Raw genomic sequence first — 26,438 nt, forward strand, 5'->3', positions numbered from 1 at the left:
TCTAACCGCCTACGTACGTAACAAAAAAAGAAAGCAGAAGGATGAATGTGCATTGATCGTTTTTACATAAACTTATAAATACACGAGTATCGACTCCTCCTCCTCCTCAGTTCTTTGTTTTTTTATGTGTGACTAGGAAAATGTTTCTCTGTTAAGCTGTGATCAGGGAGGATGTGGTGATGCTGAGTAGAACGTGTTTTAAGTGGCTCTTATGTATGGATCTATTTAAATAGAGTAAAGTTCAGGCTAAATGCAACCAGTGAGGGATACGTCTCAGGAAAGCAGACAACTCCTTGTCGTGATTAAAGGAGTCAGGTCATAGAAGGTCCACTTTTTGGGGCTTTTTACCATGTGATATTGCCATTTCCTCGTGAAAAATACCCCCAAACCTGCTTTTGGCTGCATTCGTGCATTTTCCTGCATCAGCTGCAAGTTTTCAGATTTGGAGGTGAAGACCTAGCCTGGCCTGCCAGGTCTGGGAACTCTCCTATTCAAATAACCCCACCTTGTGCGAATTCTAACCGAGCCAATCAGGGCTGAGTAGCGTACGTCACACACCACAACGCTGAGTTTGTCATAAACATGGCGACTGAGGCGGAGTTCGCTGCAGCTATTTCCTCTGTTCTAAATGACTTGAACGTCTTGCAGCGTAGTCACATTTATGATTTTATTTGTTATGACCAGGAAGATGTAATATTCTATATAAATATAAAATATTAACCTGCTAGGTACCGCTGCTCCTCCGGATCGAAAGGAGTCAGTTGAGGTGGTTTGGGCATCTGGTCAGGATGCCTCCTGGACGCCTCCCTGGGGAGGTGTTTCGGGCATGTCCTGCTGGCAGGAGGCCCCTGGGTCGACCCAGGACACGTTGGAGAGGTTACATCTCCAATCTGGTCTGGGAATGCCTTGGGGTCCTGGTGGAGGTGGCCAGGGAGAGGACGGTCTGGACCACCCTAGTTGGGATGCTGCCCCCGCGACCCGGACCCGGATAAGCGGAGGAAGATGACGACGACGACCTGCTAGGTCTTTATTGTAATTATTCAGAAGATTCTAGGTTTTAATTTCAGAAGATCTAGGTTCTTTGCTTTTTCAATGATCAACCACACTTCGTGTTATTTCAAGAAAGAGTCAGGTTTATAAAAGTAAGAATTAATTTCACAAACAAAACATGACTAATTAACTAAGCATTTACTATGAGTGGATGTAACTAAACGTGATGAAGGAACCTATGTGTGAATGTGATGTCAGTCAGAGCTTCCTTATCAAAGTAAGCTGAGTTCTGATGAAAAGAATTTGGTTTGCTCTAAGCTATAAAGTTCTTATCATCAGAAGAACATCCAGATGCAATATATCATGTCTACTTCACCCGTTTTTGAGAGACCCTCTTGGTGGATCTGAAAGTCGCAGGGGTCGGCTGACCTCTGGCACCGGAGGGCTGTAGAATACCGTGGTACCGACTCTTCAGTCCAGAGATGTCTCGGGTCATAACAGCTGGATGGAACCTGGCGGACTCTTAAGGAGTCTAACGATGTCAGCTTTGTTTCTGCAGGAACTGTTTGCTCATCAGCTTTGCACATGCAAAAAGGTTTTGACAACGTGTCAAAATCTTTGATGGTTAAAGAGGTTTTGCTACAGATGGGCGGTCTGGGCGATTCTCTAGAACTGTCGTATCACTCAGGATGATCCAGTTTTAAGGTTTTGATGTTATGACTTGCACAGCCAATCAGAGGCTGACAAGTTTGAGAGATGTTACCAAGACAACTCAGAAAAACGCCTTCTTGATACAGGATGTTCTGACTGGTTTAATACTACAGTGGTGTGAAAAACTCTTTGCCCCTTCCTGATTTCTTATTCTTTTGCATGTTTGTCACACAAAATGTTTCTGATCATCAAACACATTTAACCATTATGGTAAATGGTAAATGGCCTGTATTTGATATAGCGCCTTCTAGAGTCCTGGAACCCCCCAAGGCGCTTTACAACACAATCAGTCTTTCACCCATTCACACACACATTCACACACTGATGGTGATGAGCTACGATGTAGCCACAGCTGCCCTGGGGCGCACTGACAGAGGCGAGGCTGCCGAGCACTGGCGCCACCGGTCCCTCCGACCACCACCAGCAGGCAACGTGGGTTGAGTGTCTTGCCCAAGGACACAACGACAGCGACAGACTGAGCAGGACTCGAACCAGCAACCTTCCGATTACGGGGCGAGCACTTAACTCCTGTGCCACCGTAGTCAAAGATAACACAAGTAAACACAAAATGCAGTTTTGAAATGATGGTTTTTATTATTTAGGGAGAGAACAAAATCCAAACCTGCATTGCCCTGTGTGAAAAAGTAATCGCCCCCTGAACCTAATAACTGGTTGGGCCTCCGTTAGCAGCAATAACTGCAATCAAACATTTGTGATAACTTGCTACGAGTCTTTTACAGCGCTCTGGAGGTAGTTTGGCCCACTCATCTTTGCAGAATTGTTGTAATTCAGCTTTATTTGAGGGTTTCTAGCATGAACCGCCTTTTTAAGTTCATGCCAGCATCTCACTAGGATTCAGGTCAGGACTTTGACTAGGCCACTCCAAAGTCTTCATTTTGTTGTTCTTCAGCCATTCAGAGGTGGATTTGCTGGTGTGTTTTGGGTCATTGTCCTGCTGCAGCACCCAAGATGGCTTCAGCTTTAGTTGACGAACAGATGGCCGGACGTTGTCCTTCAGGATGTTTTGGTAGACAGTAGAATTCATGGTTCCATTTATCACAGCAAGCCTTCCAGTTCCTGAAGCAGCAAAACAACCCCAGATCATCACACTACCACCACCATATTTTACTGTTGGTATGATGTTCTTTGTCTGAAATGCTGTGTTACTTCTACGCCAGATGTAACGGGACATTTGCCTTCCAAAAAGTTCCAACTTTTATCTCATCAGTCCACAAGGTATTTTCCCAAAAGTCTTGGCAATCATTGAGATGTTTCTTAGCAAAATTGAGATGAGCCCTAATGTTCTTTTTACTTAACAGTGGTTTGCTTCTTGGAAATCTGCCATGCAGGCCATTTTTACCCAGTCTCTTTCTTATGGTGGAGTCGTGAACACTGACCTTAATTGAGGCAAGTGAGGCCTGCAGTTCTTTAGAAGTTGTCCTGGGGTCTTTTGTGACCTCTCGGATGAGTTGTCTCTGCGCTCTTGGGGTAATTTTGGTCGGCCGCCCACTCCATGTTGTTGCCATTTGTGGACAATGGCTCTCACTGTGGTTCGCTGGAGTCCCAAAGCTTTAGAAATGGCTTTATAACCTTTACCAGACTGATGGATCTCAGTTACTTTTGTTCTCATTTGTTCTAGAATTTCTTTGGATCTTGGCGTGATGTCTAGCTTTTGAGGTGCATTTGGTCTACTTCTCTGTGTCAGGCAGCTCATATTTCAGTGATTTCTTGATTGAAACAGGTGTGGCAGTAATCAGGCTTGGGGGTGGCTACAGAAATTGAACTCGGGTGTGAAACACCACAGTTGGGTTATTTTTTAACAAGGGGGCAATTACTTTTTCACACAGGGCAATCTAGGTTTGGATTTTGTTCTCTCCCTAAATAATAAAAAAAAAACATCATTTCAAAACTGCATTTTGTGTTTACTTGTGTTATCTTTGACTAATGGTTAAATGTGTTTGATGATCAGAAACATTTTGTGTGACAAACATGCAAAAGAATAAGGAATCAGGAAGGGGGCAAAGAGTTTTTCACACCACTTTATGTGTGTCAGGGTTTAACTTAGCCGTTCTTGTTAATGTGTGAGTGCAGATGTGAGGACCTCGTCGTCAAAACATGTTGAACACATGGCAGGTTCTAGTAGACAAAAACATAACATAACATCCATTCAGTGAGCACAGATTTATGAAGCATTTCATTATGCTATAATTATTATAAGTAGTAACAAACAAATGTTTATTTAATAATTATCTAGATTATAAGTCATGGAAGAAGTTCATATTGATTTAAGAAATCATTCTTTAATTTAGCAATTGATTCGAGCTGGAGTTCTTCCTTCTATGAAGGCAAACGGATGGGACCTTGGGAAAAAATGTTATTGTTTATCTTTCAGACTTGCAGAGTCTGTGAGTCCCAGCTGGTATGAAAGCAGGCTTATTTAAAGGGAACACATGCAGTGTTGTGCCTCCTTTCTGACCAGATGTTGAATAGATGTTGAAAGGTCAGACTGTACCTAAACTGACCATTGCTGGATGTTACAGTGTTTAAAACCTCAACAAATAGAAGCGCTAAAAGCCTTTCTTCTAAAAAAAATTAAAGATGTTCGCACCGTTGCCAGACGCCTTATTTTTACGACAGCTAAAAAACTACAGCGTCGCGCGGTTCAAATAGAAATAGCTTCAAATAGGATTCGTTGTAGTCTATGGACTGTTTCAAACCAGCAGCGACGCAGCAATTTCCGGGCGCGTCCCAGAAGCACCGCGCCGCTAAAGATGGGATTGGGTTCTATTTTTGCAGAGAGCCGCTTCTGGGATGCATCAATTTCCACAGTTAACATAGGGCTAGACAGGAAATCACACACAGTTTCAGTGTAAAGTCCACAGTAATTTTCAAAATTAAAGCAATGCAGCAATGCTATTTCCTACATATGAAGCTTACGTGTGACACAGCGGCTTTTTTACTCGCAGCATTGTTCCAGAAGTGCAGCGGTGTGTTTATCGTGGCTTTATTCCCGGCAGTGGAGATGAACAACATCATATATAACATTGATATCAAACATCAATACAAACATTTTAATGGCAGATTGCATAAACAAACAGTGACCTGAAGTCTCGAGGGTTCGTGCGATCTTGCGAGTCCAGCGAAGTGCACAGCGAGAAGCAGTGCCGTTGCCAAGACTCGCCCAGTGTGAAAAGGACCACTGTGAAGTTTGCGAGTAAACCGTTCCGCTGCCGTTTCGTGCCGCAGATGCTTCCAGTGTGACAACAGCGTAAGAGTGTCATCAGGCCTTCCACCTCTAACTCTAAGGCAGAGAGGAAAATGTTCTCCGTCTGTACCCAAAACAATTCTTATCCGAATCTGGTGCCCTTGAAGCCTGTGAGGCTGAAGTAAAAACTCCCCCCTCTGAAGAAATGTGGAATGCGGCTGTCGCTATGGAAACCCTTTCTCCCTATTCCAGCCTGGGCGGGACTGTGACCGGTGAAGGACGTGGGACCTTATCTAGGAGTTACTGTGCTCTCTAACCCATTATCTCCCTCCCCTGTCCAAACGGAGGTGAAACACGCTGCTCTTGCGGCTGCATGCACTGAAGTGAGGAGAGTCCCAACCCTACCTCCTCACCTAGTGGACACTTATGTTGAGTAATGTCTGAAGTCTGTGTGCATATCTGTCTGAGGTGTTTTTTTTTTGCATAGCAAAGCTACCCTCTCTGTTGAGGGTAACTCTGAAGTACCTTTTTTCCCCTCCCCCTGACTCTATCCTCATATAAACCCTCATGATCTATTACAGTAGCGCGACTCGGGTTGCGAATGACCACAGTCACCAATTCTTGTCATGTGTGTATGTATGTATGTCTGATCTCAGAATTGTGTGTACTGAAACTCTAATTTTCCTCTGGGATTAATGAAGTATTATTGAATTGTATTGAATTGAATTAAATGAATCTAGCTTCTGATCTGTTTTTAGCTACACTTGCCAGTATTACGTTTTCAACCCTTTAATGGTAAACAGTTTAAAATATAAGGGCTAATCAATTTTTTTCTTTGTTTATTTAGCCAGTGTGAGTCCATGTGAGGTGAGCAGAGTAGATCATTAGGACTTGTGTTTTTCATCCAGAGTTTTGCTGCTAGATGCTGCTTGTAAATGATCCAATTCAAAGATCTTTAGAGACTAAATATTTTGTAGAAAACAATCGATGAATCAATAATATAAAAATAATGAAATATGCTTCAGCTGGCTAAAAAAATTAGTGCCAACGCAGGAATCGAACCAGCGTCATGACATGGCTAAACAAGATGAAAGGCTCCTGGGCCTCAGCCAGGTGCATAAACATACTAACTGTTTTTGTTTTCTACACTTTGAAGTTCAGTAAGAGAGGGAAACTGTTTTATTTACTAATCAGAGGCCAGGTTGACCTTTTGACTTCAATGCAAACAGCAGAAGATCTAAAGAAATGTGTAGAGTTTCTCGCCTGGGCCACTAATAGAGAACTAATAGAGAAATGACTGAATTTGGTGGTGAAGAGTAAAAATCATAAATTTGACTTTTCTCCAAATTGAAACCCTAATATCACAGAAAGCATGATTAGTTGCAGATGTTACAGGATCAAAAACTGCAGTTTGAATGGAAGTCAATGGAACATTTTTGTCGTCAATAGTCACAAAAGGATGGAAACTTTTAAATCTGCTGCCACGCAAAAACTATTGATGCAAAAGTTTTTATTTTTAGATATTTCATAACATAACCAAGACTGATTTATAGTAAATGCCCCAGATGGAAAAAGTAGGTTTTTTTTTGGGGGGGGGGGCTTATTTTTTTTGCATTTAAAGGATTCAAATCTTCAAAATTATGGAAGTTTTTTTATGTTAAGCAGGGTTGAAGTTGTTTAACAGATCTATGGGGGAAAAGCAAAATAAGTATTAATGCAGTAATTTTTATAAGCATTTTTACGAGCGGACATTTTTGTCCCATAAGGTCACAAGAATAAATAAAAGTGACACCAGAGGGTTAAGATAAAATGACATCTCAGTAGTGCAAACGGTACAATTGTATCATATTGACCCTTTGCACTGACGTCACCTAATCACGTGGGTCCACCATGGTGGACGGCAAAAGCATGTAAACAGTGAGCGACTCGATTACTAAACAAAGGGAAAAGTAGAGCCTGAAATTGTTTTTGTGATCAAAACAAAAACAAAACTCCTCCAGCATTCCTTCAACTAGTTCATGCCCAGTTCAGTTATCAGAAGTAGCGCAACTAGCCGGGGCTCATAGAGAGCGGTATGTTAACTAGCTTACCAACGTTAGCTTACGTTCTCTCTGCAGCTGTTCACCGATGTAAACATGTTGCTGACTTTGCCTAAATTCACCCCTCTGGATTTATACCTTTATGTTATAAACAGCGTTTCACTTTACACCAAAGCTGGTTTTTAAAAAGTCCGGATCCCAACCAACTTCTGTTGCTGGTGGTGTTACTGGGTTCAGCTGCTGCTCTCACACCGGAATGAGAAGATCTCTGAACGCCGACGCTCATATAAATAAATAACGTAATTTTAACACACGTAACCATACATCGGAGCTTTAATATTGTTAATAATTGTCTCGCTTTACACTACAGTGGACGGAGCGCATCCTCCGTGGTGAAATACCCATCCATCAGGATTATCAGTAACTAGTATAAACACATCACATTTATCCCTGTCCCTGTCTTCCTCGTGAAATAAATGAACGTTAATCTTACCCGTTAAAAACGTGTTCGCTGCAAATCTGAGGCCTGCTAGTCCGTTTGATTGATCGCTGCAGTTCATCTCCGTCCTCAGTCTCCATCAAAATTATTAAAAAGAATAAATGAGTTGAGTTTACATCCTTGTCAAGCTAAAACCATTTTACTGTCAAATCAACTAAATAAAAGCGATAAAAGGCTTCAAACTGGCTTGTTTTGACTAGCTTCACTGGAGTTTATACGGGTGTAAACGGTCTTTTTGCTGTCCGTCATGGCGAAGGGGGCGGTTACATGAGTGGTGTGACGTCATGTGCAAAGGGTCAATACTGTGCCTACATTTGCTCTAAAAGGTTTAAAATGGCATGATCTGGCCCCTTTAAATGCATGTTAACCACAGAGCTTGCAGGAGGAAGTAACAGAAAAAAAGCAAAAGTTTGGACGATTTTTTTACATCCCTTTTAAAATGTCAAACTTAATCTTTTATTCCACTCAGAGAAGTTGTGCAGTGTAAAAACAGTTCGTTCCCAGACACGAAAAAGGATCTTCTGAGATGATGAAACGATACCGAAACAAAAACGTCAGTGAGGAATTAGACAAAATGTGATTGAGCTTTTATCTCAGCCAGCCGCAACCCTATTTATTCAGCGAGAACAGTCAACTAAAGATGTGCAGATGTTTGTGAGGGCTTTCATTGATCTTTGCGAGCGTTTCATCACTGAACTGTTAACATGATGGAGACACAGAGATGAGAGAAAGTCAGAGGATAATAGCTGGTGTACAGCTAATTTGTGAAGTGTTTTTTTTTTTTTTTTTTTTTTTTTGCCCATGTGACTTTTGTGCAGCTCTTCATGTCGCACTTTAGTCATCAATTTTCTCAAAAGGATACTTTGCAACTTTTCCATATTTTTTAATCATTTTCTTGAGCCAGACCCTACAGGGTTAATGAAAGGCCACCCAGCCCCTGTTGGAGTATAACCAGTAATTAACTTGTTTGTTGGTCACATTTAGGCCTATTTTTTGATAGATAAGCCTTTATTGTTATTGGAATTTCCGAAACTACACAACAGAATAGTATTGAAGTTGAGTTTTTTAAGTTTATTCTTCTGAGATTACATCCCCCCACCCCCCACCCTCAATATACGACAGGCCCCTTCCCTATGTCGGCTTAAATTGGTGCTGAAGGCCTATTTTTATCATTTAGCTTTTGAGCACCTAGTGTTTTGCTCTGTGGTATTTTCCCTGCTGACATGAGCTAACCTTTTAGTATGTTTTTATTGCTTTTAGTCGTGGCCTTGTTTTTACTCTAGTATGTTCTTTTAACTCTTTTACATTTTTTGATCTCTTTTATCTGAATTTGTACCTTGTCTTTTATTTCAGGGGTCCCCCCACCTTTTCTTTTAATACTGCACATCACTTTGGTCAGCTGTCATGCTGTTTTTAAATGCACTTTATAAATAAGCATGGGATGGGATGGGATGGTATGTATGTATGGTATGGTATGGTTTGGTATGGTATGTATGGTATGTATGGTGTGGTTTGGTATGGTATGGTATGTATGGTTTGGTATGGTATGGTTTGGTATGGTATGTATGGTATGGTTTGGTATGGTATGTATGGTATGGTTTGGTATGGTATGGTTTGGTATGGCATGTATGGTATGGTTTGGTATGGTATGGTATGGTATGTATGGTATGGTTTGGTATGGTTTGGTATGGTATGTATGGTATGTATGGTTTGGTATGGTATGGTATGCATGGTTTGGTATGGTATGGTATGTATGGTATGGTTTGGTATGGTTTGGTTTGGTATGGTATGGTATGGTATGGTATGGTATGGTTTGGTATGGTATGTATGGTATGGTATGTATGGTTTGGTATGGTATGGTATGGTATGTATGGTATGGTTTGGTATGGTATGGTATGTATGGTTTGGTATGGTATGGTATGTATGGTTTGGTATGTATGGTTTGGTATGTATGGTTTGGTATGGTATGGTATGGTATGGTATGTATGGTTTGGTATGTATGGTATGGTATGGTATGTATGGTTTGGTATGTATGGTATGGTATGTATGGTTTGGTATGGTATGGTATGTATGGTTTGGTATGTATGGTATGGTATGGTATGTATGGTTTGGTATGGTATGGTATGTATGGTTTGGTATGGTATGGTATGTATGGTTTGGTATGGTATGTATGGTTTGGTATGTATGGTATGGTATGGTATGTATGGTTTGGTATGGTATGGTATGTATGGTTTGGTATGGTATGGTATGTATGGTTTGGTTTGGTATGGTATGTATGGTTTGGTATGGTATGGTATCCATTTAAAACGTTTATAATCCTTAAACAAAATGTTTTTATAACGTTAGCGCTGGCCAAACGTACTTGCAGCCACAGTTAAACACAAACCAGAGCCTTTTTGTTATTTGGTTTTATACATTAGTGGGAAATTTAATAACTAGATGAGTTTTATGCACAGATAGACATGATTATCACTGTGATCATTTACCCTAACAAAACAAGAGACCTTTATATCCTGGTGAGCACAGCCTCCCCTGAGACATCATCGCAGTTAACAAGAAGGCCCCCTCTGTATATTTGCTATTGATTGTTTGCAAAAGTGTGTGTGTGTGTGTGTGTGTGTGTGTGTGTGTGTGTGTGTGTGTGTGTGTGTGTGTGTGTGTGTGTGTGTGTGTGTGTGTGTGTGTGTGTGTGTGTGTGTGTGTGTGTGTGTGTGTGTGTGTGTGTGTGTGTGTGTGTGTGTGTGTGTGTGTGTGTGTGTGTGTGTGTGTGTATACTAAGTAATGCACTGATGGGCACAAAGAAGGTTGCTGGGTGGAGTCTGTGAGGTGTGACGAGACAACAGACGGAGAGGAGGAGAAAAGCTGCATTTTGAACGTGGAGGGGAGCATTTCGACTCGGGAACAGATGTTCAGGATGTTTCTATATTCTTCACTCACCTAAAATGGGCAATGTCATAGTGTAAAAATGCTGGCATTCATCGCTTCTGTGTTAGAAATCTGCTTGAAGTAGATAGTTTAACGCTGTTGGTTTTGTAGCTTTTTCTTGCTTTTTCAGGTTTAAGTTTCTGGGTGAAACTTGTAAAACTGAGATTGTTCAGAAAAGGGCTGAAAGACTCATAAACAGATTCTCATTTTGAGCTAATGATCACAGTGATGCAACAAGGTGAGACAGCAGGGACAGCAGTAGTTCAGGAGGTAGAGCGGGTTGTCCAGTAATCGGAAGGTTGCTGGTTTGATCCCGGCTCCCACCAGAGGATGCTGCTGTTGTGTCCTTGGGCAAGACTCTTAACCTGCCTTGCCTGCTGGTGGTGGTTGGAGGGGCCGGTGGTGCCAGTAAATGACGGGCCTCACCTCTGTCAGGGCAGCTGTGGCTACATAGCTCATCATCGCCAGCGTGTGAATGGATGAATGATTGATTGTGTTGTGAAGCGCCTCGGGGGGTTGTAGAACTGTAAGAGGGCGCTATACAAATACAGGCCATTTACCATTTAAAGACCTATGATTTGTTCCAAAAAACAATGCTGTAGTCAAATCTAGGTGTAATCTCAGATATTTAATTAGCACCTCTCATAAGTTTGTGATTTGTGACTAGGGCTGCAACAACGAATCGATAAATTCGATGAAAATCGATTACTAAAGGCGTTGGCAACGAATTGCGTCATCGATTCGTTGTGTCGCACAACTCTTCCAAAAGCCCCCCCCCCCCCCCCCCCCCCCCTTCCTGCCCGCCGTTGCGCGCAGACCAGAGCAAGTCAGATCAGCGCGAGGGAGAGCCGGCAGACTTGCGCTGCTGCGAACCGGTTCCGCATTGTCGCGCAGCGATCCAGGCAGCTGCTTCCAGCACACGGTCCATTCTCAAAGTGGCGCAACCAAAAAACTATAATTAGCACACGATCGTTCATGTCCGCACATGTTCTCTATTTTCTATCTTATTTGTGCCTGAAGCTCGCTACTGTGGAGCTCATCACCTGTGCTGTGGTGATGTCACCTCAGGCAGCATCGAAAACGCGCTCTGCGCTTTTCGGTCAGGAGATCCCTTTGATCTGCTCAAAAGTAACTGATGAGGTGAAAAGGTAAGAATCCAGGCAACAGATTTTCTGGAGAATTATGAGGAGATGCAGGAAGATGAGAGACAGACAGGACAGGAAAATAGTTAAATAAAAACAAGAAAACAAAACAAAGTGTTGAAAAGTCAAATGTAGGTAGATTTATCTCCACTACACGTTTTTACCAGTAAAAAACAATAAGTTATACACATGTCATATTTATACATCTGATACAATTCAGATCACCTTCAAAACTCAGTCACACACCCAGGGCCGTTTCAAGACATTTTGGGGGCCAAGGCAAAATGCCCCCCCCCCCCATAACTGGGCTCCCCAGAAGCCTCTGTGTAATTCATGCCCTCTCCAGTAGTGTTAGTTATATGGTGTTTATAAAAGCCCCTCAGACATTACTGACATGTTCTAATATTATCAGATGAAAAACTACATGATCAGACATGCTGTCTCATCTGCTGCTTTTCTAAACCTGCTAAAAGTAACAAAACCATCTGAAAGCCACTATTTGTGGATTCTCTGAAAGTTTCCATGGAGTGTGTGACAACTTATTTTTTCATTGATCCTATCGTCTAATCTCACAGCTGAAACAAGCATCCTTAATAATCTGTGCACAGGAAGCTTACCGATGCTGTAGTAAAACAAAAGGTATAATAATTTATTATTAATAAAACCTTGTTGCAGCACTAAAGCAGAAAAATTAGATTTTGCATTAAATATGCAAAATATTTACATATGAATTGTTTTAGAGCCCTTTTATTGGCAGAATCTGATATTAATTTAGTTCTTACAAAAAATGGGTCCCAACATGGTTTGTGTGGCGTTGCCATAGTGTGACGTCATAGGCACAGATCCCCTGTCCTCTTGTTTGGAAATGGAAATATGGTCACCCTACATTAAACAAACTGTCCACCCGGGCTTTTGCGCTGCACAGAGACGCTTCGCTGCCTATGACTGAACGTCAGTTGAGAGTCAGTCTCATGCAGACTGACCAATGAAGAGAGGGCCTCAAGTTAAGACCCTCTCCTCATTGGTCAGTCCACACGAGGTGGGTCAAAGGTTACTCTGGGCGGGTTACGTGTTGTCAGGCATTCAAGTATTGAGTATATTTACTGCATATCACAGTAAAATATTCTGTATGTGACCACATTATGGTGATCCTTGGGTCGTGATGATGGAGCCCTTGAATATTGTTGCCCAGGGTACAACAAAGTGTTAATCTGGCCCTGGTTCCGCCGTCACATTCCCGCAGAAACTGGTTGATCACACCGGGGCCAGACTACTAGCGTGTGGTTTTACAACCACAATGTCCTCAGAAGCAAAAACGCTTTTAAAAGGGAGGGAGGAGTCCTAACTGTTGCTGCAGGCGTGTTGTGTGAGAGTGCAGTTATATACTGGTTAATATATTTTTGGGTTCAGTTGCTTTCATGTGGCCTAATGTGAGTCTATTTGGGATCATTGGAATGATCAGCAGCATTTCTTGATGTGACTTTATGGCAGTTGCCCAGGGCATCATCGCAAGGAGGATGGCATTCATTTACTTTTGTTTTATTTGGTATTTTTTCAGTCATTTTTGGAAATAGTGATCAATTTTGATTAATTCACAGCCTATGTTTAATTACATTTAAAATAAATGTCAACAGATGAGATCAAACAAAACAGATGAGAATTGCCCTTAAGCTGTTTAACTTGGACCAAGCATTTTAGGTCACAGATAGATGTAGCTTAGGGTCTCTGTCTATACACCTTATAAGACAATTTAGGTGATGGCATGTTGTTTTTCTGCTATTGAACTGTTTTCTAATAATGTTGTGTTAAATAAAGTGAAGGAAGGAGAGAAATAACGTTTCCCTAGCAGTTTTTAAAAATTTCCCCATGTAATCCGATTAATCGATTAATCGTGTCGAGACCCCATCCGATTAATCGATTATCCAAATAATCGTTTGTTGCAGCCCTATTTGTGACCGTCGTGTCGTAGGTTAAATTAGGGCCGTGCAGGTAATCAAAACTGTATTTCAGTTTCTATTGTGCTTGAAAAATATGTTTCCATCCTGGATTAAATGAAGAGAAGAAGACGGTGGTTGTTCTTCCTAGAAAGCTCCAGCACTGCAAAGCGGAGGTGGAACCACAGAGCCGTTGGTCGTTTATAGGTAGTCAGCCCGTGGCGGTAACGTGGTGCGATCCTGTGTTTTTCACAAAGATTAAGCGATGTTGGTATAAAGTGGGTGTGGGGCCGGACTCTGTCCCGTTACAGACTACCTTTTAGCTTATCCCGAGGGAAGCAATGCTCCTCAAGGTTTTTTTATCAGGCTGCTCCAAAAGGTGTCTGTCCTTCACAGTCCCCATGTGCTTCAGATCTACATCCATATACTCCAGGATCTCTGCATCGCTCCAGTTTGCTGGCTCAGCTGATTCTGTTTACAAAAACAAAACTGACTGCCCATGTTTACTTTCATTTTCATAATTGGTGGTTTTCCTGTAGATTTAAAAATGTGTTGGGTATGTGTTAGTTTCACATGTATAAGATGGTGGAGAAAAAGATACTGCTGAAATATTTTGAAAGTATGAAAAATTGATGACGTGAGAAAAAAATGCGTCAAAAATTATGTTAATCATGATAATCGTTAAATAATCTAATGGTAGGACCCTGAATCAAAATCGAATGGTGAGGTACCTAAGATGGCACACACCTACTTTCCACCCCCACTGAAGGCGAAACGCAGTGTTTGATCACCTCTACCTGCTCTTTCACATGTTCTAGCAACAATTCTCCATTTGAACATCTCAGGTGTGTTCTTGCTGTGTCGTATCTCTAATTCCATGCTGTAGTTCTTTTTTAAAACACAGAGCAGTTTTGTTTGCCCGTTTTCCCGCTACGTTTCGTTTGCGGCTGAGCCTGAGGAAGTTTGAAGCCGCAAACGAAACGTAGCGGGAAAATGGGCAAACAACTGCTCTGTGTTTTAAAAAAGAACTACAGCATGAATCCTCCATTTGGTTCTACTTTCAAGCATCAACACGTCTGAGAAAAGAAACTATTTGCAGCAGCTTTTCTCTGTTTTATCACATACTGTTAGCTCACTGCTGCCCCTGCTGGTGCTGATCAGTAACCACAGCCTCCTAAAATGTGAGTGTTGGATATTTGATGTTTTACATGATCTGAAATTCAATTCAATTCAAAGATACTTTATTAAACCCAGAGGGAAATTAGAGTTTCAGTACACACAATTCTGAGATCAGACATACATACATAGACACATGACAAGAATTGGTGACTGTGGTCATTCGCAACCCGAGTCGTGCTACTGTAATAGAGCTCATAGGGTTTACAAATGAGGATTGGGTCAGGTGGAGGGAAAGAAAAGGCACTTCAGAGTTAAGCCTGATTTATGCTTCTCCGTCTGCGTCAGTGCGGAGCACACGCAACGCCATTATCCGTCCTTGCGTTGGGATCCGGCAGTCACGCAAGTACGTACGGAGTCGAGCCCACTTTTTTAAACATCCGTCGAACGAAACGGATTACGCAAGCTTGTGATTGGTCAGGACGCCGCTGTTGTTTACAGCGCCGCCATTGCAAAGAGAGCCGAGTTTAACTAGCGGCAGACACGGAGAAGCTTGAAGAATGCCTCGCGAAAAAACTCTAAAAATATGAACGTTTTATTCTCCCGTGACTGGAGGAGTGAAGAGATATGCAGCAAGCGTTTTATTTGTGGACGGAAATGACAGGAAACGTGGGTTTAGAGGTGGGGAGCGCATGAAGAGGTGGAGGAGAATGAGAGACAAATATGTCCATGTTAAAAGTCTCTCATATACACAAAAAACACAATATAAACACACTATCTTGGACCGGATACATGACATGATACCACAGAACAGCGCTACGCCCTCTGTGGTCCTGCCGGGCAGTTGCTTTGCAACACTCCCCAGGAGACGGAGAAGTATGAGAGCAAAACGCTTCCGTCAATCCGTGCGTGTCTGTCCCTTGCGAAGCTGATGGAGAAGCATAAACCAGGCTTTACCCTCCAAAGGGAGGGCAGCTTAGCTATGCAAAAAAACACCTCAGACAGAAATGCAACAGACTTCAGACATCACACAACATCATGTGTCCACTAGGTGGGGAGGTAGGGTTGGGGACTCTCCTCACATCAGTGCATGCAGCCGCGATAAGCAGCGCTCGTCACCTCCGTTTGGACAGGGGAAGGAGGTATTTGGGTTAGAGAGCACAGTGACTACTGGAAACGATTCAACGGCCTTCACCGGTCGCAGTCCCGCCCAGGCTGGGATAGGGAGGCAGAGTTACCATGGCGATGGCAGCATTCCACATTTCTTCTGAGGGAGAGTAATCTCTTCAGCCTCACAGGCTCAAGGGCACCAGATTCAGATAAGACCTCGTTTTGGGGACAGACAGAGATAATTTCCTCTCTGCCGTAGTGTTCTGTTGATCTCCAACCCCTCTGAATCCAATAATGACGTTGATTAATCTATCCCAATCCGTGACGATCCTTGATGGCTGTATCCTTGATGGCATCAACCTTCTGTGCCAGAGTCTGAATCTCAGCCAAAATTCCAAGCTTACGACTCATCTCGACAATTATATGAGTTTGTGCGTTCACAGCACGGTGTAATCCATCCTTGAGCTCCGGGATTGAGCCAGTATTCCTCGACAGCTCATAAATTTTCCGGTAAGCCAGGTAACCACTCAGGCCAAAAAGCAAGAAACCTGACACCAACACCACGAATATCCAGACGTCTTCAGAATCCTCTACAGACAGTTGAGACAGGCAGATCAGGTTCCACTGTTTCCAGGAGTCCATGATATACCCAGCTGGCTCTGTCCCAGAGGGGCATCCGGGAGCCCCTTCTCCCGTTCTCATCGTTGAAAATAATCTTGTATATACAAGCTTTTTGCTTCCAAGACATATTCAATGCAGATAATGAAGAGGAATGGAGAAATATTACAGTAAACACAAAACATAATGAACTATATTGTGTGCTTGGAATGACTTCATGCCCTTATTCTGATATACCAAATCACAGTGTCTTTTACTTTGAAGGGGAGAAAGAAAATGCTAATTTAGGCTCCTCAACTCATCGTTTCACCTGCAGACTTATTACTTCTGCCTAAATCTGTAACAGAGTGACTCAAGCACAAAAAGGGGTTTATTTTAATGAGCTTCCTGTAACGCTTCAATAATAAGGACATATTTGGTTTTTAAATTTAAACCAGAACATATATTGTAAGGGATAAACCAAAAGCATGGCCTCTTGCTGATAATACTAGCTGTGTCCACATCTACAGCCAGAGCTTAGAAAAAACTCCAGTTTTTGACCATTTTTTTATGTGTTTGTTGAATAAAAACGAGTGAAATTAATGAGAAACTGCTAAAGTTTTTGGTGCAGCGGTTAGTCCTTTAACATAGAGCTCCTATCTTTCTCCTTGGAGACGAGCAAAAGGGTGCTGAATTAAAATTGTATTTTAGATATAAAAATAGTGTTTGGGTTTTGATCTTTGGTGTGATTTAAGCATAAAATATTCTATTTGAAGATGTGAAGGAGGTGTTTTACCCAGAGCCCACCTCCATCCTGATAAATTAGTGTCATCATCACATTAAGGCCGAAAAAGACCGGAGATGCAATGAGTATCCAAACCAAATCATCTAAATGACCCAAAACGGTAGAATGAAACTCTTAGTCATGTTTTATGACTCTCTACAAGTGTGCAGCTGTGTGCTTTTTCTCTATTTGCTTTATTTCTTCTGGTTTAGTTCTAATCTGAAGGGATTTTGGAAGATCCACCAAACCGAAACGCTGCACAAATAAACTGTAACCACGGAGTATATTTTCCTAAAAGCGGCTCATAAGTTTAGTTGTCAGATAAAACGGTGTGAAAGGAAAGGACTTCCACTGTTTCCCCTAATAAAATGTTAAAGAATGCACATAAAAATAAAGTAGCCGGAGTAAATGTTGTCGTTTTTGTTGAGGCAACTTGCTGCTTCTCATGTTTAAAGTCAGCTGCAGCCCCTACCGCATGCCGGCTTGTGTCAAAACACACACAGAGATGGTGTGTGTCGGGTGTTTTCCTCTCCTGCTTGTTCAAAGTAACGCCGGCTCCGGTGAAGACGGAGCGGCTGAAATCACAGACACCTTTTAGCTGCGTAACTCACTCCATAAATCTCTGTCTCTCTGCTTCTATATCTATCTCTCCTGTTTCTCCTTGTTTTGTTTCGAACACAAAATAAAAACTAGGGCAGGCTCTTCCTCTTCCTGTTTCTTCTAATATTTGTTGGCTGGGAAGAGGACAACCTAAGCACAGTAGTTTACCTGCAGCCTGCAGGTAAGTCTGGTGTTTTATCACAGTTTCAGCCCCCGTTTCCTCCTGGAGAAGTTTTCAACACGACATGGACAGCGTGTGAACGACAGAGGGGTGGATTATTACTCCCATTCTCGGGTTTGAAGGATTTTAATCGTATTACCGAGCTCCTTTGTCTCCTGGCAGACGTCTGCATATAGATAGGCGTGTAATTACATTCTGGTCATGTGACGAGCTCCTCTGGCAGAGACAGAGTTATTATCTCACACTGGAAAACCTTGTTTTTTGGGAAATAACTTGTTTTTTTCTCTTCTCACGTCTGCTGTTTGGGGAAAAGGGCCGCCCTTTGTGGGTGCTTGTGAAGGCCTTTCGTGCTTGCATCTGTCCAGATGTGTAGTTTGAGGCAAATCTCCCCCAGCCTGTTAAATGTCATCTCTCCTGTTAGCCGGTGTCCTTTCAGACAGCCCAGCAGAGCTTTAGAGCTTTTTTTTTTTATTGTGGCCGGATGCAGAAAGTTTGCTTACCAACCTACAGGTGATGTATTGTAGATGCAGAGATGCGGCGCCCTCCTTCACCTTGAGCCTCCTGCAGCAGCAGTCATAGTGGTGTGTGTCGGGGCTTGGGGGTGGGGGTGGGGGGTAGCTGTCTACCGTGTGATTGATGGGTGTATTTTGAGAACATCCCCAGCAGAGCATGCCTGGGGTCTGGAGATTGGGACTAGGATTCATGTGTGGCAGGCGTGTGTGTGTGCGTGTGTGTCTGTTGCCGTGGAATTAACTCTCAGTAAGTTGAAACCCTAAAGTCCTTTTTATAAACTAGTAGACAATGTTTAAATTTTCATAACTGCTGTGATTGAGTTGTTCTTCTGAATATGGATCATTAGAGCATCAAACAGATCCAGAAATTAGTTGATTTCAAAAAGACACACTTTTGAAGATGACAAAGTACACATTCAGGACAGCAGATAGATGGTTTGAGGACGCCAGCTACGTCAAACTTGATAAACCCACTTTAAATAGGGGAGTGGGGCTTAAGCTTGGTTTATGCTTGACGCATTCACTTTCCGCGCGGTGATGCGGCTCGCGGCTGGAACGCGCTTCACAACTCGCAGCGTTTATGGTTTGTGCGGCTCGTCTCTGCGGTGAGCCAATATTCTCCCAAACTGTAGGGGGCAGCATGGAGCTCTACGGCATGCATCCAACACTACACCATAGTAGAAGTAGAAATCACTGTTTACAACATGGTATTTCAGCATTTTTAACAGCGTTCTCGTCTTTTCCGACAGTGCGAGCTATTTCTCTCCAAGAATTATTAACAACATGTTGATCACGGTGATCTTTGAGAGCTGAATCATACAAATGTCTGTATTTACGAACCTCTGCCGTGCCGGTCCGCCATGTTTTTCCGCGTCCGACCGTCCGCGTGGTTAGAAATTTTCCGAGGTGCGCGTTGCGGAAATCTTGGGCCGTGCGGACACGCGGTGGAGGGGCGTGGTTGTTAAAATGACGCAAAATGACGCAACTTTTCCGCGCGGAGCCGTGCGGACCTCGCGGACGCGTCAAGCATAAACCAACCTTTAGGTTTCACCTTTCCACCTTTCCTATGATGCAGCTTTGAATCTCATTCCTAAGCAGTTTCAGTCTAGGTCACACCTTCCTGCATCTAATCAGCACAACAACTCCCTTTCAATAGAGATCAACCACTCATCGGGGGTAGAGAGGAGGGGTACTCAGTGTAGTTTCTGCTCATTAAATCACAACAGAGCTACAGCTTGACTCTCCCATATTCTAGTTAGTATTGACAAAGCTCCTCGGATGAGAAGCGAAACGTCTTCAAGAAACCAAAATCGTCCAGTTGCCTTCATTTCAACCCTTTTGGATTACCTTCCATCCATCCATCCATCTTCTGAACCCGCTTTGTCCACGCAGGGTCAACGGGCAATCAGGCGCGGTACACCCTGGACAGAGAGCCAGTCCATCGCAGGGCAACACAGAGACACACAGGACAAACAATCACGCACACACACAGACACACACTCACACCTAAGGACAAATTAGACAGACCAATCAACCTAACAGTCATGTTTTTGGACTGTGGGAGGAAGCCGGAGTACCCGGAGAGAACCCATGCATGCACAGGGAGAACATGCAAACTCCATGCAGAATGATCCCAGACCGGGAAGCAAACCCAGGACCTTCTTGCTACAAGGCAACAGCTCTAACCACTGCGCCACTGCACAGCCTCTTTTGGATTACCTGACAAACATATCTAGAAATAATTGTAAAGACTAAAACACGCACAAACTGATAATATTAAAGTTGTGCTTACAAGCACAGTAGGATGATTGTTAGGTCTGCATCCAATTTGAATCCGTATTTGTCTTTGAGCTCTCGTGGTTCAGAAAACTGCCAATGTTGACCCTTGTTTGACCCTGTTGTTGTCAGACGTTCTCCGTGATTAACACGTTCCAATAAATGCTAACCAGGTGTAGCTCGTCTGTCCTGAGGTGTGAACATGGATTGCCATAAATCGCTACAGCTGTACGCAAAATGCGTGACTTCAGGGGAGCGGTCCACACACTCTGAAGTTGCAAGTGTGTTATTCTGGCCTCGAGGGGCGGTGGGGCCTGGGTGACTTCTCATTAACCCTATAAAGGGTCGTTTTATACTGGCTGAAGAGAATGACTAAAAAATATAATTCCCTATAATATAACAGTAATTATTTTGCATTGATTTTTTTTAATGTTTGGAGTAATTACGTTGTTTTCTGCTTCTGTTAAAAGTGTTTATGATGTGTTGAAGGAGCACCTATGAACGCCAGTACCATATGTCATCATAGCTTGTAGTTTATGTCATTCACATCACGAGTAGCTTTAATAACCTCTTAAACATTTACGGGTCGACCGACTCCTGAAACAGCTTTTTACGGCACAGGTTCAGTATTTTACCAACCCATAAATCTGTTTTTACATACGTATTCATCCGTCTGCTCTCTAATTGAGCTGAGCTGAATCTAGTTACCACTAAAGCACAATTTAGTCTGATCAACGGCGACCACAAGGCAATTACCAAAATCCCACTTTGCATAATTATCCATTTTAACGTGTAACAAAAGGGTCACACGGAAGAGCGTTTCTCTGACCCTAAAAGGACAAGATGAGCATTTAGTAACGATGCAGGTGGGAAGTAAAGACAAAAACAGCCTGGGTGTCTCTGCACGAAGCTGCTTGTTAAAAGCGTTTTTCACAAATGAACCAGAGCTTTGAAAAGAGGAAAAGTCAGGTCACAGGTGAGTGTTTTTACTCTGTGTAGCGATAAGCTTGAGAAATCTGTTTTGTTTTTAAATTCAGATTTTTCCACAGATATCGCAGCTGTGTGAATAATTTCCCCTGAAGGTGAATTTATCAGGAAAAAAGGTGTGAAAAACAGGATTTAAAACTGAAATTTTAAGAAAAAAGGAAAGAAAATAAATAATGTAACAGTTTACTCTTTTTTATATTGAGATTCTTCTAAGTTGTGTATTTTTCCCCGTTTGTAATTTTGTTTTTGTTGTTTGTTAAAGTGTCATTTTCAAAAGTGTTACAGTAAAAACATTCAGTGAACTCAGAGAAAGTCCAGGAATCTTAATGTGTTCAATGATGTTATTGCAATACTAAAAGTTGGAGAAATTTTAAGGTTAAAATAAAAGCTGAATATTTGTATATTTTTTTTCTTTCCAGGCTAAAGTAATGATTTGAATGAAAACTTAATTTTCCAAACAAAATTGAATTTGTATGGGAATCAATGACACAAAACATACTAAAGTGACCTATAATATTCTATTTAAATGCATTAAAGTAATCTGGCCTAATTTAATGAGTTGAGCTTATTTATTTAGCTCATGTTTTGAATACATTTGCGGTGATCTCTAAGAGGAATGGATGGTTTGTAAGTTGTTCCCTGGGGGGAAAGCTCCGGGACGCCTGTTTGATGACGTAGAATGCAGCTGTTGATGAACACGGCAGGATTTGGAGTCTTATTTCCTGATATATGGTCACCTCGCCACTGATTGGCTAACAGCAACACGATTCTACCACTGAATCTGTTTGCGCTGCAACTCTGATGTTTTATCTCCACAAGTGACACAACCCTGGAGGAGTTATGTTGTGTGGTGGAGCTGCTAATGCTAACAGTTAGCTTCTACTAGTCGTGACCTTCTCTGCTGTTTCCTAGACACTAAACCAACAACAGCCTTCCCCATCGTGAGTCAAGATGGGTGAGTCCATGAATGTTAGTGACAGTGTGACGTAGATCTGTCAGGATTTTCTAATCCTAGAGTTTCACCGTCTATTTTCTGTCAGAAGCTAATGTAGGAGATAGGTGTAGGAGACTGTTTTCATGTTCAGCCTGTATGAAACACTCAGAGTGACCCATTAGAATCAGAAATAATCATTAAATCATTACAAAAAAAAACCAAATCTAAGATGCACTAAGCCTAAGCAGTAGCATGCTGGGTTCATCTACAAAAATACAGTGATTGTTTTTTACAGGAGTGATTCATTTGGAATAACGTAGCATTTAATCCAACTTTTTGCTTTATTTTCATCACCTTCACTCATAAAGCAGAAGCTGCACCCAGGTTAGATTACTGGTTCTGCTTCACATTAAAAGTAGTAAGCTGAAGGCAGAAGGAAGCTTTTATGAGTTGTTCAGAGGCAACCTGTGACAAGAAGAACTGTGAGAAAATGGTCACAGGACGCTGAAGAAGCCCTGCAGGGTTGTTTTGAGACCACAGGTTGGATGACTCTCTGCCAAGGATATGAAGAGGACATCAATGCCATGACTGGATGTGTCACTGACTATATAAACTTCTGTGTGGACAACATCACACCCACCAGAATAGTGAGATGCTTTGCTAATAATAAACACTGGATCATCAGTGAACTGAAGAATCTGCTAAATGAGAAAAAAAGAGCCTTCAAGGAGAGAAACAGGGAATTTTTGAGGAGTATACAGAAGCAACTGAAGATCAAGATCAGAGACAGCAAGGAGGCATACAGGAAGAAGCTGGAGAACAAACTACAGAGGAACAATATCAGAGATGTCTGGTCAGGGATGAAGAAGATCATTGAAGAAGAAGGATTGCACAGGTGGCACCCTGGACACAGCCAGTGAACTGAACAAGTTCTTCAATAGGTTCAGTTCAGGAACAAACCCAGCATCCTCCTCGCCTGTCCCCAGCCAATCAGACATCCCATCCTCCTCTGATCCAACATTTTCCTGTCGCACGCCAGCTCTTTTGTCCTCTAACGCAGTCATGGACTCTTCTGGTTCTATAAATTTGTCTTCAACCAAGTCAGGAGATGCTGCTGCCCCATTTACCTCCCCCTCCCACCTATCTGTCTCTAGAAGTCAGATGAAGAGGCAGCTGGAGAGACTGAACAGGAACAAGGCTGCAGGTCCAGATGGTGCCAGCTCCAGGGTACTGAAGGCCTGTGCAGAGCAGCTCTGTCGGATTCTGTAGCACCTCTTCAACCTCAGCCTGGCCCAGGAGAAGGTTCCAGTCCTGTGGAAGGCGTCCTGCCTTGTTCCAGTTCCAAAGAAAACTCGCTCATCAGTCAATGACGACTACAGACCGGTTGCCCTGACATCCCACATCATGAAGGTCCTGGAGAGACTCCTGCTTATCCGCCTGAATAAGCAAACTAGGACATATCAGGACCCGTTGCAGTTTGCTTATTGCCATGGAGTTGGAGTTGAAGATGCCATCATCCAGCTGCTTCAACCAATCCACTGTCTTCTGGACAAAGCAGGCAGCACTGTCAGGGTCATGTTCTTTGATTTCTCCAGTGCATTTAACACAATTCAGCCTGATGTACTTTGCCAGAAACTCCAGAAGACACAGGTGGGGGCCTCAACTATCGCCTGGATTAAAGACTACCTGACAAACAGACCACAGTTTGTGAGGCTGAAGAACTGCACATCAAACCAGGCGATCAGTAACATTGGAGCACCACAGGGGACTGTACTCTCACCATTCCTTTTCACCCTGTACACCTCAGACTTCCAGTACAAATCAGAGACCTGTCATCTACAGAAATACTCAGATGACTCTGCAGTTGTCGGGTGTATCAGAGATGGACAGGAAGCTGAGTACAGACAGCTGGTGGAGAGCTTTGTGGCATGGTGTGGAAACAATCATCTGACCTTGAATGTGAACAAAACAAAGGAGATGATTTTAGACTTCAAAAGAAACAGGGTGAAGTCAAACACTGTTTCAATCGTAGGAGAAGAAGTGGAGGTGGTTGAGGAATACAAATACCTTGGAGTTCACCTGGACAACAGACTGGACTGGAGAAAGAACAGCGAAGTCGTTTACAAGAAGGGACACAGCAGACTGCACTTCTTGAGAACGCTTAGGTCCTTCAATGTCTGTAGCAAGATGCTGCAGATCTTCTACAAGTCTGTTGTTGAGAGTGTAATCTCTTCAGCCATCGTCTGTTGGGGTAGTAGCATCAGAAGCAGGGACCTGAAAAGGCTCAACAGCCTAATAACAAAGGCTGGTTCTGTTCTGGGGACGACTGTGGAACCACTGGAGGAGATAATGCAAAGAAGGATTCTCCAGAGAATCAAGAAAATGATGGACAACCCTGAGCATTCTCTTCACAAGACTGTCCGACAACGGAAGAGTGTCTTCAGTCAGAGGCTTCTTCAGTTTTGCTGCAACACCGACCGCTACTGGAGATCCTTTCTGCCAACAGCCATTGTAATATACAACAACTCTTTTATGACTTGATTATTATTATTATTATTCTGAGCTACTACAGCAATCAGTTTCCCTCTGAGATTAATAAAGTATTTTTGAATTGAATTATTGTGAAGCATTCACAGAAAGTGATTTTAAGTAAACAGGAAGAACCTTGATGTGTGGTTGTAGAGGCCCTAAGTGTGCCTATTCATAATGAAATAAAACTCATCACAACCACAAGCTGGTTAAAAGAGCTGCAACTGATAAATAGGATCAAACACAAATAAACAAGTACATTTGCATAGCAGTCACTAAAGTCTGACTTCAGATTTATGTAAATCTCAAATTAACTCAGTTTAAAAATACAAATTAAAATGATAAATGAGATTTTTTTAAATAGGACGTAATAAAGACATGTAAAAATGGGAATAAGCATTTAGAAAAATTTTGAGTTTATTTAAAAATAAGTTATGAAATTATAAAGAAGGGTCCCTAATGACCTAATTTACAAGGTGATGGAAAATTATAGTAAATGTGTTTGTAAATTATAATAATAAAAACAGGCTTTGAAATTTGATTAGAGCATCAACCCTCACGCTGGGATGAGAGGAGAGGGAGGACAGACATGTTAGAGACGGCGTCCTGCCCTCATCTACAAAATCAAAAACAATTCTGACATTAATAATAAGCAGGAACAACTTTGGTTCTCAACTAAGTAATACAGATTTATTAGTAGTAATCCAAGTTGTGGTAAATTCTTACCAGGAATGAGTTTTCTTTGACTCCGTTCTCTTTAAAATCTCCACAAGTGCATTTCTGCTAAATATTTATCCTCTTTCAAAAATTCATCCTCGATGCCACCCTGATAGTATTCTGGGATGGAAATGTTCACAGACATTTACGTCCTTAAATCTCCTGCACAACACTGTCATTCTGTGACATTTCAGCTCCTCTGCAGCTCGACTCTGAGGTTATTAAAAGAGAAGAAATTCATTCCAAGCTCAAATCTGTGTATCAGTCTGAGAAGTTACAAGCTGCGCTGGCTGCTTTAGGTTTTCATAAAGCTCTTGAAAGTCTCACACACACACACACACACACACACACATTTTGGCTGTTTTCAGAGTGACGTGATAAATGAAGCTGTGTGAAGGTGCTCCAGTGAGAAAGTGCGACTAAAACGCTGGAGGCTCTGAAGATGCTTCAGTTCAGCCTATTTGCCTTTCAAAGCTATAAGAGATGAGAAAAAGGGGCTTGGGTAAAACTCTGCAGTGTCTGGAGGTCTCAAATCGAAACGAGACAATGGAGTAAAAAGTGTTCTCGACTTCAGTAAAGGCCTTCTCCAAGAGTTTATTTATGAGATGAAGGGAAGGAAGAAGAGAGAGGAAGTGATTATTGAATGTTTAAGATGAAGATGCCTCCTGGTGGCAGAAGGAAGCTTCCTCCTTCTCCTGCGTGCTTCAGCATCACTGGAAATCATAGAGATGTGATTCAAATTAAAAATCTCAATGCAGGAGTACTGCACACTGAGATGTGACCAAGCAGTTTGGGTTTTCAGCAACAGTCGCGGACATTTTGTGTCTCGCTGATGCTTTGGATTTAGTATTCCACTGCAGGCAGCAGACAGGCAGGTTACAGACGACCCTCGGAGGAGCCAGACAGCAGAGAGCGAGTAAAACCACAGTCCTCCCATCTTTAGAACGCTGCTCTGTTAACCTAAAGCTCTTCAAAGTGAAGCTATACAACCATAAACACACGATGAGTGCAGTTAAAACACTATTTTGTTGAAATTGAAACTGAAATAACACATATCACCTTTTCTTAGCTGCCTGATTCATCACTAACGTAAAAGTATTTTTAAGGGAGGTCTGACTTAATAAAATAGTCAGAAATAGTTTTATAATTT

General features: G+C 42.3%; 1 protein-coding gene across 10 annotated transcripts in view; it reads left to right on the forward strand.

Moving 5' to 3' along the window:
- Positions 1-26,438, forward strand: part of magi2a (membrane associated guanylate kinase, WW and PDZ domain containing 2a) — a 376,696-nt gene that overhangs the window by 272,712 nt on the left and 77,546 nt on the right. The gene's annotated exons all lie outside the window — the stretch shown is intronic.

This window comes from Nothobranchius furzeri, chromosome 1 (genome assembly GCF_043380555.1).
Source record: "Nothobranchius furzeri strain GRZ-AD chromosome 1, NfurGRZ-RIMD1, whole genome shotgun sequence".
Taxonomy (NCBI): domain Eukaryota; kingdom Metazoa; phylum Chordata; class Actinopteri; order Cyprinodontiformes; family Nothobranchiidae; genus Nothobranchius; species Nothobranchius furzeri.